Source organism: Oratosquilla oratoria, chromosome 1, assembly GCF_046742065.1.
Source record: "Oratosquilla oratoria isolate Oo_2021 chromosome 1, ASM4674206v1, whole genome shotgun sequence".
Lineage (NCBI taxonomy): Eukaryota > Metazoa > Arthropoda > Malacostraca > Stomatopoda > Squillidae > Oratosquilla > Oratosquilla oratoria.
Genome location: NC_134777.1, coordinates 120,006,231 through 120,023,730, shown reverse-complemented (window position 1 = coordinate 120,023,730; position 17,500 = coordinate 120,006,231). Strand labels below are relative to the sequence as shown.

The 17,500-nt window shown below is 43.5% G+C and overlaps 2 protein-coding genes across 10 annotated transcripts in view; one reads left to right on the top strand and one right to left on the bottom strand.

Annotated features, from left to right (window-relative positions):
- MCU (mitochondrial calcium uniporter) overlaps positions 1–17,500 on the bottom strand; it is a 928,441-nt gene that overhangs the window by 108,482 nt on the left and 802,459 nt on the right. The window lies entirely within an intron of this gene.
- Positions 7,231–17,500, top strand: part of LOC143025701 (uncharacterized) — a 153,386-nt gene continuing 143,116 nt past the window's right edge. For 5 of the 7 annotated variants that reach the window (XM_076185724.1, XM_076185711.1, XM_076185704.1 and 2 more), the window contains exon 1: positions 7,231–7,659. The gene's annotated coding sequence lies outside the window, so the exon portion shown is untranslated. The remainder of the gene's footprint in view (positions 7,660–17,500) is intronic. The other 2 variants (XM_076185738.1, XM_076185732.1) reach the window with 1 other exon arrangement.

Here is a 17,500-nt window from a genome sequence, read left to right as displayed (position 1 = left end):
TTTTCGGTCCATAACCTCTAAGAAGGACGTTGCGAAAAGAACAACGTGAGGAGGAGGAGGAGGAGGAAGAGGAGGAACGGGAGGAAGAGGAAGAGGATGGGGAGGACGAGGAATAAGAATATGGAGGAAAAGACGGAGGAAAGAGGACAAGGAAATAGAGGGGACGAGGAGAAGGAGGGGGGAAAGGAGGAGGAAGTGGAGGAGGTGGAGAATTAGAAAAGGGAGAAGGAGAAAGACGACGAGGATAAGGAGGAGGACAAGAACAAGGAGGACGGAGGAGGACAAGGAGGACGAGGAGGACGGAGGAGGACAAGGAGGACGGAGGAGGACAAGGAGGACGAGGAGGACGGAGGAGGACAAGGAGTAGGAGGAGTAGGACAGGGAGGAATACGAGAACAAAAACAAGGACGACGACGAGGAGGAGGAGGAGGAGGAGGAGGAGGAGGAGGAGAATTAGGAGAAGGGGAAGAAGAAGAGAGATGACGTGGAGAAGGAGGACAAGAACAAGGAGGAGGGAAGAGGACAAGGACGAGGAAGAGGAGGACGAGGAGTAGGACAAGGAGTAGGACGAGGAGGACGAGGAGGAGAACAAGAACAAGGAGGACAAGGAGGAGGAGGAGGAGGAGGACGAGGAGGAAGCGAAGTTTAATGGTTTTATAGACCAAGGGAGGCTGAGGAACTAGAGGTCATACGAACGAGATACGCGAGGACACAGACCGAAAACACAAGTTGGGGTCTCGACCGAAAGGGGGGCCTTTTCACCTCTACTTCGTGTGTGCTGGAAGTGCCCCTCAGAGGGCGCTAGGCGATTTTATTCAGCCGAGACCTCCTTCCGGATGTCCAGACTCTTCCTTAGGGCACTTGGGTATGTGAGAAGCTCTTCAAGAAATTTTAAGTTCTTCAAGAAATTTTGTCTTCCCGAAGAGTAAACGATTTTATTGAGTTCGAGGGACAGGACGCTTATCTGAAGGAACCATTTCCTTACGCCCCTGGTGGTGCCTGTCATTCTCTTCATCCTGCCGGCAGGTGATTTTATTAAGTGGACGGGGGCGTACATTCATGTATTTACAGATTTATATATTCTTATTCGTTTATTGTCCTCAGTAATGTTCACCTTCACGCACCAAATAACAACAAGAAGTTGTTGGCACTGGAGAGGAATCGTGGTAGAAAACGCAACGACATCGAAGGCATCTCTTAGGCGCGGTGTAGACGTCGCCATGGTAACCGTCGAGCGATGACGTCATGTCAGGTGTAAGTGGCGACGAGAGGAAGACGAACTGTACAAGAACTCTGAAAGACGAGCACAGGAAAAGGACCTTCTGGAGACAATGTCCATATATGGAATTTTTCCAATTTAATGAAGATAAACGCGTCTTAACTCTTTTTTTTTATTATTAATATAAATCTTTTAGTCTTCTTCAACATGTTAAGGACAAAAATACTATTAAAAATATGGTGATAGAATCAATGTTGGTGTATATTTTGTAGTTTATCATAGTCACTGTTCAATTATTCTAACAAGTGATACGTCACAGGCTCCCTTCCCGTCTCTCCTTCTCTCAAGCTCTCTCTTTCTTGCTCCTTCCTCACTCTCACACACGTAAACATACACACATACACACACACACACACAAGAAAGTGATATGACATTTTTCACACACAGAAACACACACACACACACGACTCGATGGTGCGGTTGGTAGAGTTCCCGACCGCCACTACGGCGGTCCGGGTTCGAATGCCTGGGCTGAAATAATTTCAGTATAGTTACGCTGCGGATCGTTACTCCAACTCTAGTGGACGGGGAGTTGGGTGTGTGTGTGTGTGTGTGTGTGTGTGTGTGTGTGTGTGTGTGTGTGTAAGGTTACAGCATTACCCACAGATCCATATATGAACTCTGAGGTCTCTCCGGGAGGGAAATCGCTGTCGATCACGAGTCCAACACGTGATCCAAGGCGATGATGAATCACACACTCACACACACGCAATCCACCCTGACCTGGATGAGCCTCCTCTTCCTCTTCCTCTCCCTCCGTCTCCGGAACCGGATAATCGGGTATCACTGGACCCGAAATCACTTCCCGGATCCGGATAATCGGGTATCACTGGACCCGAAATCACCTCCCGGACCAATTAACTGGGTCTGGTCGAAATCTCCCGGACTCTCTCGCTGGCTTCCGGGTCTTAGCGAATGCTGGTCATCCGGCGAGGAACGCGCGCGCGCACACACACACACAGTCGTTCAAATCGCATTCGGCCCAATCTATGGGTATTAATTCCCTCCCTACAGGACAGTACTCTTCCTTATATCGCGGCTGCCGCCTCGGTGATTTTATTTTCATTTTATCTATTATTATTATTATTTTTTTTTTAATCTTATTTTTGTCCATCTTCGTGGCACACGTGGAGAAAAAAAAAAAGAAAAAGAAAGAAAAAAAAAGAGAGAGAGAAACGAAGAAAAAAGAAAGAGCAAAAAATATATAAAAATAAAAATATTCAAATTAGCACCAACCCCTCGCCTCTCACCCAGAGCACACGACGCCACGACCATCGCCATCGCCTCCGCCATCATCAACGGGATCCATCGACCACCCAAAACTGTAACAATGACGACAATAACATTCGGGAACGAGAGAAGTGCATTAGAGCAGAAGGCGGCTGCAGGGGGCTGGAGGGGGCTGCTGGGGATTGGAGGGAGCTGGTGGGGGCTGCAGGGGGCTGGTGGGGGCTGTAGGGGGCTGCTGGGGATTGGAGGGAGCTGGTGGGGGCTGCAGGGGGCTGGAGGGGGCTGCTGGGGGCTGTAGGGGGCTGCTGGGGATTGGAGGCGGCTGGTGGGGGCTGCATGGGGCTCGAGGAGGCTGCTGAGATACCGAGGGGGATACAGTGGACTGGGGGGGCTGCTGGGGGTTGTTGGAGGCTGGAGGGGGCTGCTGGGGATTGGAGGGAGCTGGAGGGGCTGCATGGGGCTCGAGGAGGCTGCTGAGATACCGAAGGAGATACAGTGGACTGGGGGGCTGGAGGGGGCTGCTGGGGGCGGCGGGTGGCTGACGGGGTGTGGGTGGCTGTTGGCATCACGTGCAGCGACAGATACGGTATCTGCTTCTTGATTACAAATACCATGCCATTATCATCATCGTCATTATCTCAACCTTTATCTATGTTTTGGTGATAATCGTTACCTTTGTTATCATTATCATCCACACTATCACTACTGAAGCTAACCACAACAGCATTATCGTCATCACCATCGTCATCATTATTCACCATAATCATTATCATCATCAAATTCATCATCGACACTAGCATCACCACCACAACCACCACCACCACAACCACAACCACAACCACCACCACAACCACCATACCTAAATCAGCACAAAATACAACAACAACAATAACAAAAAGTACGTGTTGCAGCAGCAACGGCAACAAAGAACCGTAAATAATAATGATTGTAATAATAATAATATTAATAGAAACAATAACAATAATAATTACGATAATAAAAATAAAATTAATAATAATATTAATGATAATATTGATAATAATATTAATAACAAAACATAATAATAATAATAATAATAAAAATAATAACAATGATAATAACGATATTGATAATAATACCAATAAAAACAAGCCATAATAATAATGCCAATAATGATAATATTAATATCATTCTTGCCTTCTGTAGGTTAATCGAATGTCTTCCAATAACACAATCCCAGGTATTGTTATTGAAACAATGACAACAACGCATCCTTCAGTGTCCATTCTTTTCAGTTACCTCTCCACCCCCCATCGCGCTGCCACGGAGATGAATAAAATCACCCGACGGCATGAGGAAAAGGCCCAACAGGTACGGAAGGATGTACTATTTCTTGAAATATTAAGATTCAATGAAGACTCGTGAATATTCGGTGACTGACATAATACGTCACTATTCACAATATCCGTCGTTATTCACAATAACTACCACTGGCCACAATAACCGTCACTACATGCAGTAACCGTCATTGGCCTTAATAACCGTCACTATTCACAATAACCGCCACTACCCTTAATAACCGTCATTATTCATAATAACCGTCACTGTCCATAATAACCGCCACTGCCCATAATAACCGTCACTGTTCACAATAACCGTCACTGCCCATAATAACCGTCACTGCCCATAATAACCGTCACTGCCCATAATAACAGTCACTATTCACAATATACCTTCACTGGTCACAATAACCGCCACTACCTAAAATAACTGTTACTGATCAAAATAACCGTCATTATTCAAATAACTTCTCCATCACAAAAACCGTCATTAAGACAAAACCACCTTTCTATTACAATAACCCTTCCAACACAAGAACACAATGACAACAACGACATCGTAAGGTCACCAGCCAACAGGGGAAGGAAAACGGAAAAAAGAAAAGAAAAAAAGAAAAAAATATTGCAACGCAACAATGACAGACTAAACGGACACAAAAAAAAACAACAAAAACAATATATTTGCAACAAAGACAGGGGACGAAACGAACGACAAAAAGGCGAAGACAAATATCTTCTGTGACATCAAGGTCGTTGGCGACGATATATATAAAAAAATCAATAAATAAAAAATAAGAATAAAAAATGAATAAAAAAAAGTATCTCAACAAATATTAAGACAATATACAGGGAGAAGGGAGGGGAGACGAGGAGGAAGAGGAGGAGAAGGAGGAAGAGGAGGAGCAAGACAGGAGGAATAGGAACAGGAAGAGGAGAGGAGGAATTGGAGGGGAAGAAGGAGGAATAGGAGGAGTAGGTGAAGGAGGAGGAGCAAGACAGGAGGAATAGGAACAGGAAGAGAAGGAGAGGAGGAATTGGAGGGGAAGGAGGAGGAATAGGAGGAGGAGGAGGAAAAGGGTGAGTAGGGATTTTATTTACGTATATATGTCGTGTTCTCGGAGAGATAGACAGAGAGAGAGAGAGAGAGAGAGAGAGGACCAAAGAGATTAAGACTTGATCACTCGATAAACATTATTCTGGCTACCGTCAGAAGACTTTATTCAGCTTCGGGGGACCCTCCTCTTCCTCCTCCCACTCCTCCTCCTCCTTCTCCTCCTCCCCCCCGTTGGGAATCGTCTTCCCGATGGAAGAGGGTGGGAAGTGAGGGTAGGCACTGCTGTGGTTAATTAATTAATTAATGTAAAGACGAGGAGGAAGACGAGGAGGAGGAGGAGGAGGAGGAGGAGGAGGAGGAGGAGGAAGAGGGAGGCTGGGGTGTATTTCACCAGCGCTTCTGTCTTTGTGGGCAATCTCGCTCGAGGAGCGGGAGGGGGGATGTGTTGTGGAAATTAATTAATTAATGTCACGACAAAAACAAGAGGAGGAGGAGGGGGGAAGGAGGACGAGGTGGCAGAGGGGAAGAAGGAGGAGGAAGAGGAGGTGGAGGAGGAAAGTGGGAAAGGAGGACGAGGTGGTAGACTGGAAGGAGGAGGAGGAGGAGTAGGTGGTGGGGAAGAAGAAGAAGAAGAAGAAGGAGTGGGAGGTGGTGGTGGAGTAGGAGGAGGAGGAGTAGGAGTAGGAGGAGGAAGAGGTGGTGGGGAAGAGGAAGAAGAAGAAGAAGAAGAAGAAGAAGAAGAAGGAGTAGGAGGTGGTGGTGGTGGAGTAAGAGTAGGAGTAGGAGGAGGAGGAGGAGGAGGATTCGTTTGATGTTTTTTCTTCTTCTTCTTCTCCTCCTCCTTTGCTCCTCCTCCTCCTCCTCCTCCTCCTCCTCCTCCTCCTCTCCGCCCGACTCCCTCCGGAGGCATTTGCGGCATTAACCGCCGCCGCCACCGCCACCGACGTTCCTTCAAACATTTCCACTTCAATCCAAGATCGGCATTCCTGAGGGGGGGAGGAGGAGGAGGAGGAGGAGAATGGGTAGAAGAATAGCGCAAGAGGAGGGAGGAGAGACGAGGAGACAGCGGAGGAGGAGGAGGAGGAAGACAAGAATGGGTAGAAGAATAGCGCAAGAGGAAGAGGGAGGAGGGAGGTGGAGACAGAGGAGGAGGAGGAGGAGGAGAAGATTGGGTAGAAGAATAGCGCAAGAGGAGGGAGGAGGAGGAGGAGGAGGAGGAGGAGGAGGAGGAGAATGGGTAGAAGAATAGCGCAAAAGAAGGAAGGAGGGAGGGAGGGAGAGAGGAGGAGGGAGGAGGAGAGGGGAAGAAGAATAGGAAACAGAGGAAGAGGAGAAGAATGGGTAGAAGAACAGAGCAAGAGGAAGAGGTAAAGAGGGGAAGAGGAAGAAGATGAAAAGGAGGAGGAGGAGGAGGAGGAGGAGGAGGAGGAGGGAGGAAAGGTAGGAGACCGAGGAAGAGAAGAATGGGTAAGAGAATACAGCAAGAGGAGGAGGTAAGGAGAGGAAGAGGAGAGTGAGGAAGAGGTGGAGGAGTAGGGGGAGGAGGAGGAAGATTGAGGAAGAGGAGTAGGAGAAGAATGGGTAGGAGAATAGAGGAAGCGGAGGAGATAGGGAGAGGAAGAGGAGGAAGAAGAGGAGAGACGAGGAGGAAATGTAGGAGAAAGGAAATGTGGATGAGTACAGGAGAAGGACGGGGAGATGAAGGGGTGGAGAAGGTGGATGTGGGATGGAGGGGTGAGGGAGAGAGGAGGGAGAGAGGAGGGAGAGGAGGGGGAGGTAGGGAAGAGGAAGGAAGACTGGATAGAACTCCACAAGATTTTTTTTTTTTTTTTTGGGGGGGGAGCGACGTCCCTGTATTTCCAGCACGAAATTTTGAGTAATTGAAAAAAGGGGGGAAGGGGGCGTTAGGAAAGATGAAAATACCTCAAGCTGAACTTGACCAAAAAAAAAAAAAAAAAAAAAAATCTATACCTGAGGGTCCTTCTCTTTTTCCTGGCACTGCCGCCAGGCGATTTTAATCACCCCCTCGAGTGCTTCATCTTCCACTTCTGCGCAGAAGACTCGCTTAATTGCGGCACCCCTCCTCCAGCACCTCCGCGCATGCGCAATGGTTCCGGTCGGGTGGGTGACAACTTGTAAGGTGCGTGCGCGCGCATAGGTGTGACGTGTGTTCCGGCCGTGCGCGTGTAAGCTGCGCGTGAGGCAATGTCTACGTGGGAGGAGGTGGGTGGGAGAAGGTGGGTGGGTGGAGGTGGGAGGGAGGGAGGGAGGGAGGAGAGGGAGGGAAGGGAGAGCGAGGGAGGGGGTAGTGGCTGTTACGGTGGGTTACCCGCTTCCTCAGTGGCCTACTGACTCGTGTATCGACAAGAGCTCCGCGCATGCGTCGGTGCGCACAGATCACACACACATACGCGTGCGGGTAGCCTACTTTCCAAATATCACGTAAATATCAAAAACAAAAGAATATATATATACTAATAAATAAATAAAAATCTGGTTTAAAATAGAAAAAATTATAACGTTTCGGATAATAATAAGTAAAATAATAACGAAAAAGCACCCCCATCGCGCCGTCGAGTGAAAAATATGTAAAATATATGTGTGAATCGAACGTGGTCTAAAATCACAAATTTTCGCTCAGAATCGAACGCACAACGATTTCGTTCAATAACGCGAAATGAAAACAATAACAGGACACAATGACGACGAATTAACGAATAAATAACAAAACTATGACATCAGCGTAATACTATTCTCATCTATACCAGCATAGTAAGGTGAGTACTAGAATAGGGTGTATTTACTATCCATTATTTACTATCCATTCTATACTATTCTTATCAATTGATTGAATAGTCACTATTGCTATCAACACTCGGCTACCATTCCCACTATGCTAGTCGTCTCCCTACCTACCACTAGCCAAGTTAATACATTACTATTTCTACTATTAACTAGTCCGATTACCTCACTAGTCACTATCCCTACTATCCTAAACTAGTCATTTAGTATACCACATATCCACCCAACTATGCATTCCGGGTGACTAGTCGACTATCCGGCTGGTTGAGTACTAGTCAGTAGCACACAGATCCGATTACCTCACTGATCACTATCCCTACTAACATAAACTAGTCATTTAGTATACCACATATCCACCCAACTATGCATTCCGGGTGACTATCCGACTATCCTTACCCTAACGAACTATCCGGCTGGTTGAGTACTAGTCAGTAGCACACAGATCCCAGATGTGGTTGTCCACTGTTTCTATATCAATGGTGGGCGTGGCCCTTGTGAGTTAGGTCGCTATATCGAGGTTGCACGGGTCACGGGGTCGTTATATCGAGGTCGACGTGGGACAAGCGGTGACGTCATCATGTCTTTCCTGATGACGTCACTCAGGAGTGAATAAAATCGCCTAACGGCAGTTGGAATAAAAATGGCGGATATTCCTTAAGTGTTATGATGATGATATGGTTTAACGTCACAAACTCCTTCCATCGGAAGGCTATGACGGTGCCCCTCACAGAGGACTTTGTAGCGTGGAATTTAATGAACCATGCCCTTTGGTTCAACTTCGCCGGTGGCAGGATTCGAACCGCCATCCCCTCGACCTTCGCCGTAAGTAACGCCCTAACCCGCTCATCCAGCGAGCGTTATAACAATATATAAAAAAAGAGGAAGAAGAAAGAGGGGAGAGGGGGGAAAGGGAGAAGAGGGAGGACGAGAAGAAGGAGGAGGAGGAGTGGATGAGGAGGAGGAGGAGGAGGAGGAGGAGGATGCGCCAACAAATTGAAGTAGTTAAGTTAATCTGGATTAAGCGCTCCACTATAGTTAAGCGGTGCAAGGTCATCATCGTTAGCGTAGGGGGGAGAGGGGAGGGGGGGCGACGGGCTAACGGGTCTCAGGTTCGATTCTTTCGCGCGGACAATGGCAATACCTGGTATCAAGTGGATGTACACTCTCTCTCTCTATTTATCTCATTCTCTTTGTTTCTCTCTCTCTCTCTCTCTCTCTCTCTGTGTGTGTGTGTGTGTGTGTGTGTGTGTGTGTGTGTGTGTGTGTGTGTGTGTGTGTGTGTGTGTGTGTGTGTGTGTGTGTGTGTGTGTGTGTGTGTGTGTGTGTGTGTGTGTGTGTGTGTGTGTTAGTGTGTGTGTGTGTGTGTGTTGTTTATGTCTGTTTCTTCTCCCGTTGCTCCCTCTGTTTCTTCCTCCCTCTTTCTCTCTCCGTCCATCCCTTCCTCCCTCTCTCTCTCTCTCTCTCTCTAAGTACATATATACGAAGGTACATAAGTGTGTATGTACGTACACATGTACGTATGCACTGCATAGGCCACTGTGCACTCTCGCACACAACTCGGCCACACATTCGAAACTGAACAAAATTAATCTAAATTGACATTCACGGCGACTTTGTAACGCACCAGACAACTGGAAGCCCCCCAACGCGGAAGACTGTCTGTTCCCATTTCTACCTTATTTCATTCTATTTTTCAATTTTCACGCACTTTTTTGTTCGTTTTACATTACTATTTTATTTTACGTTTAATATATTAATTTTGTTATTTAATTATTAATCTATTTATTTGGTTTATTTAATTTTTTATGTTACGAACAGTGAGGAAATTTTACTTGGCAATGTGTACGTCCAAGGACTACTTGTTTCAATCTGATTTCTTGTCCGTAAGAACTTACGTCCCGTTTCGTCTTTCATCAAACATAAAGAGATAAATAAATCAATATATGAATAAAGAAGACAATTACATAGAAAGTAATCAAATAAAAAAAACATAAATAGTAAACTAATGAACAATAGAAAGATACATTTGCAATTACATAAAAATATTAATATATATAAATATAAAGAAACAATAAATAAACATATGTATATAAATAAATATATACTCGTATATAGAATACATACATACACCAAATGCTCTTTCCCCCTTACAACAGTGGTAGCCAGAAAACAAAGGCATAAAAACCACTCCCACCCATTCCATCCCCAACATACTCCACTCCCATCCACCTCTTTCCCTCCCTCTTATCTTGGCACCTCCTGGATGACGGGTCATCCCTGCATTTTGCCCACTGCCCTGGGTCAGAAGCAATGTCGCAAGACACAGCACATCCACAGCAAGGCCGCTTCATTAAATCGGCGACAACCCCTCTCTGTCCCCTCATGCAGAAAAGGAGAAGAGAGGGAGAAAGCCCTACGGGCTGCGTCAATTTATTTCTCACACATACTCCCTCACCCCCCATCCACCACCCATTCCCCCTCATGCATCACAGCATCATCCATACACAACCATTCTCCATTCACCCCTATCTCCTGTCCTCTCCCGTCCTTCCTCAACAGACATTCCCCTCTTTCCCAATGCCCCTTTTACCCCACCCATCCATCTCATCCTAGGTCGCCCCTTAACTCTTTCCAACTCTTCCTTCCACACCTCTTTTACTAATCTTTCTTCACTCATTTTTCCCATGTGTCCAAACCATTCCAATACTCTTTCATCAACACTATCTCCCAACTCCCTTTCCACCCCTGTTCTCCTCCTCACTTCCTCATTTCTCACTCTATCTGGCCTAGTAACCCCTATCATACTTCTCAGGCACCTCATCTCACACACATTCAAACTCCTCTCCTATCTTCCACGTTTCTGCTCCGTACAGTGCTGTCGGCACAATCACTCCTTCATACTGTCTCCTCTTAGCATCCATTCCTAAATGTCTATTTCTAATTACATTTTTTAATCCACCAAGGCATTTACTTGCTTCTCTCAATCTACATTCTACCTCCACCCCCATTCCTCACTTTCTAGCCACATTCGCACCCAAGTATCTAAAACTATCCACTTCCTCCAGTCTCTCTCCCTCAATACTCACTTCCAGTCTGCTACCACTTTCTCCCCTTGTACATCTCATCACCTTACTTTTACCCACACTTATCTTCAACTTCCTTCTTTCGCACACCTTCCCAAACTCTGTCTCCAACTTCCTCAATCCCTCCTCTGAACCTGCTACAAGCGCAGTGTCGTCAGCAAACAACAACTGGCTTATTTCCTACTTTTCTCAATTTCCTTTAACCATCTCCAATCCCTGACCCACTATCTTTGCATTTACCTCTCGCACCACCTCATCCAGGTATAAATTTAACAGCCAAGGCGACATAACAAATCCCTGACAAAGTCCCACCTTTACCTCAAACCACTCATTCTCTCCATTTCTAATCCTAACAAAAGGTCTACCACTCTCATAAAAACTCTTGACTGATCTTAACAGCTTTCCTCCTAGCCCATATATCTACGATACCTCCCACAGTGCCTTTCTGTCTACCCTGTCATAAGCCTTTTCCAGATCCATAAAAGCCCAAAAAACATCCTTACCTTTTCCTATAGCTTTCTCACATATCTGTCTTACCACAAAAATCTGATCTACACAATCCCTACCTGTCCTAAACCCACTGTTCCTCACCAATTACTCTCTCTTCCTCTCCTAATCCTCTCAATCAAGACCCTCCCATAAGCCTTCCCAACTACACTTAACAAGCTAATCCCTCTGAAACTACTACACTCACACTTGTCCCCTTTTCCCTTGTAAAGTGGAACTATATAGGCACTCCTCCAGTCCTCCGGCACTCTACCCTCTCTTAAACGATCTGTGAAAGCTCGCTTCTTCTCTTCTACAACCTTCTTACTTCCTCATCCCTATCTGGGGTATTGTCTGCATGTTACTGTGGTTAAGTGGCATGCAGCCGATACTTTAGGGTCTATATGGGGCGCCCCTACGGACCAAAACCACACATCATTTTGTCTGTGACAGAGGAAATCTCTGTTCATAGAGAAATGATGACACTTTATTTTACTTCGGCTCTCCTTCCGTTATGCTGTCCCCCCGCCCCTTGTTACTGTCCTGTACCATTTCTCTGAATATTTATTTCCTTTTTTCGCCTAACCCTGTGGTGGGAAAAAGAATGCTGCCACCAAGCTTCCCACTTGAGTCGTACGAGGCGACAAAAAACGGGATGGGGATAGGACTACGCATCATTCTCCTTTTAGCCCCAAAGGGGGCATTTCCCCCCAAAAGTGTATATAAAATAAATAAATGTACATAGATTATATATATATATATATATATATATATATATATATATATATATATATATATATATGTACATAAATAACAAACACATAGAAACAATAAATAAATAAATAAATAAATAAATAAATAACTTAACGACAAAGTAAGGCTGAGGTGGGGGCTGGGGGAGCGTTTTGGAGGATTGACGAGTTGATGTGAGATAAATAGAGAGAGGAGCGGGGCCCTAATTTGGAGGCCATTACCGCGGCACTACATACAAATCTCCCTAATTAATTATGCAACAACACCCTAATTACCATTCGTCCCGCTCACGCTCGAAGCCGAGTCCCACTCGCAGCACGAGTCACACTCGGAGTTCGAGTCCCACTTGGAATCGAGTCCCACTCGGAATCGAGTCCCACTCGGAGCTCGAGTCCCACTGGGAATCGAGTCCCACTGGGAATCGAGTCCCACTCGGAGCTCGAGTCCCACTCGAAGTTCGAGTCCCACTCGGAGCTCGACAGAGAGAGAGAGAGAGAGAGAACAACGACGGGTAAATACTTTAATAGATAAACAATTATGACAGAACACTTGTGACAGCATTGTAACAGTATAATACATATGTATATCTTTCACACGCACGCGCACACACACACACACACATACACAATATCTATTCGAGTCAAATGTAAAATACATGACGTCACACTTGGTTACGCGTCACATATGACGTCACACGTGGGTCACGTGTTACATACGTGACGTCACGCTTGTGTCCTGCGTTACATTCGTGGCGTCACACTTGGATCACGTGTTACATCCGTGACGTCATGATTGTCACTAGAACATTCATGACGTCACACTTGGGTTACACGCTACATCCGTGACATTAGACTTATATCACGTGCTACATGTGGGACGTCACAGTTAGGTCACCGGAACATACATGACGTCACACTTGAGTCACGTAAATATTCATGACGTCACGCTGCCACGAGGGACGTTGGTAGAGGGTCCAGATGGAGAAACCAGCGCTTCTATCCTGATCACCATCGAAATACACACACACACACACACACACACACACACACAGACATACAGCGTTACTCATAAATCGGGCCATGTACGATATGAGCTCTCATCTGGAGGGATATTAGCTGAGGATCACGAGTCCAACACGGGATTCAAGACCATGGTGAGCAATACACATGCACACACATATATAAAAGTACGCGCGCGCGCACACGCACACACACATATACATATATATGTATATATATATATATATATATTATATATATATATATATACATATACAGTATATATATACATATATATATATATATACATATATATACATATATCTATATATATATATATACATATACATATATATATATATATATGTATATATATATATATATATATACACAGTATATGTACAACCACGAGCAGATTATCTTGTATTATGCAAATTACATAATGTAAGCAGTGATGATCCTTATCAAATATGGCAAAAGCCAAAGGAAAAAAAAAGAAAGGGAAAAAGATAAAGAAAAGGCAATATCTAATGCAATAATGACACAAAGGAGAAGAAAATTCGAGTTTAATGTCTGCAGCGCTTCGGCAAACATAATTTATACAGACTAACCCCTCGTTGGAATATTTTTTTTTATCCATTTAATTTTTTTCTTAACTTATCTTTATTTGTTTATTATTTTTTTTTATCTTATTTTTATTACCCTCGTTGGATTTTTTTTTCATTTAATTTTTTATCAACTTATGTTTATCTTTTTTTTTTATATGTTTTTATTCCCCCTCGTTGGAATTTTTATTTTATTTTATTTTTTCTTAACTTATCTTTATTTGTTCATTATTTTTTACGTTTCTTTTTTATTCGTTTATATTTTATCTTATTTTGTGCGCTTTTTTAATGTGTTTTTGTTATTGTTGTCTTTTATTTGTCTTTGTTTTGTTTTAAAACTTATATTTGCTCTGATAATTTTTATGACAGTCGCATGCAGGATTCGAACCCACTGCCTTCGGCCAGCCGTGGGATTACCTTCACAGAGTGGGTAAAGGCTTTGCGAAGGTAATCTTACGGGTAGCCGAAAGCAGTGGGTTCGAATCCTACATGCGACTGTCATAAAAATGATCAGATGAATGTGGCTGTCACTAGCGATTTTCTCTCACTTATATTTGTTCTTTGTTTCATTTATTTTTGTCCAAATACTTTTTCGTCGTCATCCAGAATTGGCATTTAAATGTCATAACATTATAATTTTATTCTGGTTCTCGCTAAGATATTTAATTCATGTCTATGGCATCCTGCTCTACGTGGCAAACGAGATGGCAGCCCTGTCACGCTTCCATCCTGACAATTGGTAACCCTGTAACAGTCAGGTTTGCCAACTGTCAGAGTGTAATCACTGCAATGAAAATAATGAACATTTTCCTCGTGTATATGTGCATATATATATATATATATATTTATATAATATATATATATGCACATATATATATATATATTTATATAATATATATATGCACATATATATATATATATACATATATAATATATGTATATATAGATATATATATATATATATTATGTGTGAAATATAGCCCACTGGATAGAAACGCTGTTCACAGTAGTAGGGGTTCGGGAGGAGAAGGAAGAGGAGAAGAAGGGAGAGGAGGAGGAGGAGAAGGAGGAAGAGGAGAATGAAGAGGAGGAGAGAGGAGGAGGGGGAAGAGGAGGGGAGGAGGAGGAGGAGGAAGAAGAGGAGGAGGAAGAGGAGGAGGAGGAAGAGGAGGAGGAGGAAGAAGAGGAGGAAGAGGAGGAGGGAAACCCTACACGGCTAAACGTTAGCTATAGACCATCAACATATTTACATTATGGAAAATCTATTTGAGAGAGACCCTGGATATAAACTGGAGATGAAAGGGCCTTTGTATTCAAAGGACTGCATCAAACCCTTCAATTCCGTGGCAACACTATTCCGTTCATCTCCGTGGCTGACCCACCGTATCCAAGGAATTAAATGAACCTTACGGCCCAGGAACGAGTATATGTATATTTGAGGGACCCTTAGTATAAGCTGTACGTGTTAGGGAGCCTAAATTCTAAAGCGGCCTTAAGCATAAAAGACCCTAAGTTTAATGGCATCCTGCAAAGAATTATAAAGGATTACAAAGGCGGAAAATACGACAGGAGACCTTTTGGTCCATAACTAGGTCGGATGCAAAAAAAAAAAATATATATATATATATATATATATATATATATATGATAAAAATAGATGAAATAAAATATAAATTATAATAATATAAATAATAAATAAAATAATACATAGGTATAGTTAAATGATAAACAAATAGGTAAAGAGTAAATAATAATAAACTGACAAATTGATAATAAATGGAAATCAAACAAATAATAAACAGACAAATAATAACAAACAAATAAAAAAAGAAGTACTACGGGACCCTAAATTTAAAGGTATCCTAAATATAAAAAAACAAACTACTAAGAGACCTTAAATATAAAAATACCCTCTAAAGGGACACTTAATGTAAAGGGACCCTACATTTAAAGGGAACTTAAGTGTAAAAGAACCTAAATATAAAAAGGCACCAGGTATACTTTGACCTTAAATATAAAAATACCCGAAAGGTAAAGAGACTTTAATTCTAAAGGACCCTAAATCTGAAGGCATGTTAAATATAAAGCGACCCGAAGTACAAAAGAATCTTAGATATATAAAAAACACCTTCTAAAGGGACCCTTAATATAAAATGGGCTTAAATATAAAGCGACCCTAAATGTAAATGGACCTTAAGAGTAAAACGACCTCCCGGGGAAAGTGATCCTAAATATAAAAGTACAAAGGGACCCTTAAAGTAAAGGGATTTTAGGAGTAAAACGAACTCCCTTGGAAAGGGATCCTAAATATAAAAGGGAGTACAAAGGGACCCTTGATGTAAAGGTACCTTAAGAGTAAAACAAACTCCGGTGGAAAGGGATCCTAAATATAAAGGAGAGTACAAAGGGACCTTTAATGCAAATGGACCCCCAACTGGAAGGCATCCTCACATAAAGGAGCCCTGAAGGGGATTAACCCTTCCAATAGGCAAAGAGAGGATTCCCTTAAGCCTCACAAAGAGCACAAGAGAACGAGACACGGACGGAGAGTCGGGGCTTAAAACGGGGTTGGGAGATTTATTCTATTTGTTTTGTCTCGCTTTATTTATTTTTTCTTATATATTTGCTTTTTATTTATTATTTTATATTTCGTTTAAACTGGGAGGGAACTTAAAATGGGCTCGGAGAATTTCTCTGACGTTATTACATATGTGTGTGTATGTATATATATATATATATATATATTTTTTTTTTTTTTTTTTTTTTTTCAAGGTGGGAGAATTGCAAGGGCATTGGTGGTTCTCCTTCGACCTGGGACCAGACTAGGTCAAGGCTACAAAGACCTACAGACACGTCAGGCCCTCAGACAAAGGCAGATGACGAAGGTCACGGTTGAGGGCATTCTGAGAAGGGCAAGGGTGAACGGGAGAGAGAAAGCAAAGTAGATTGAGACAATACCGAAGATGGTGAGAAAATAGAAAAAATACAAATTAGCATATATCTATTCTTTATATATATATATATATATATATATATATATACATATATAATCCGATAACTTTTATGACAGTTGCATGCAGGATTCGAACCCACTGATCTCAGCCACCCGTAGATCACCTTCGCAGAGCCTTAGACCACTACACCACATAAAAATTATCGGATTGATGTCGCTGCTATTAGCGAATTTCTCACACACACACATACACACACACACACACACACATATATATATATATATATATATATATATATGTGTGTGTGTGTGTGTGTGTGTGTGTGTGTGTGTGTGTGTGTGTGTGTGTGTGTGTGTGTGTGTGTGTGTGTGAGGGAAGAGAAGGGGAGGAGAAGAGGGAAACCTAGTCAAAGGAAGAGAAATGGGGAGAATGGAGAGGAGGAAGAGGAGTAGAAGGGGAAAGAGGAAGAGGAGGAAGAGGAGATGAATCTAGACCAGAACCTAAAGGAAAAATGGAGGTGGGAAGTAGTTGAAAGGGAGGGGGAAGAGGAAGAGGAAGAGGAGGAAGAGAAGAGGAGGAGGAAGAGGAGGAGGGGGAAGAGGAAGAGTAAGAGGAGGAGGAAGAATAGGAGGAAATGGAAGAGGAGGAAGAGGAGGAGGAGGAAGAGGAAGAGAGGGAAGAGGAGGAAGAGGAGGGGATGGGTTTACAAGTTCAACAATGATAGTTAATACAGACGGGAAAGCTGGTGCCGGCAGTTGGTGAATTCAGGTGGTGTCAGTGGCAGATGGTGGCTTGGGGGGCAGACGGAGGGGCATCGGTTATTGGAGAAGTCATGAAGTAAGAAAAAAGAGAAAAAGAGAAAAAAAAGAGAGAGAAAGAGGAGATGGCAAAGGAAAAAGTAAGTTGAAGGCTGGAAACAGGATATGAGGAGGAGGAG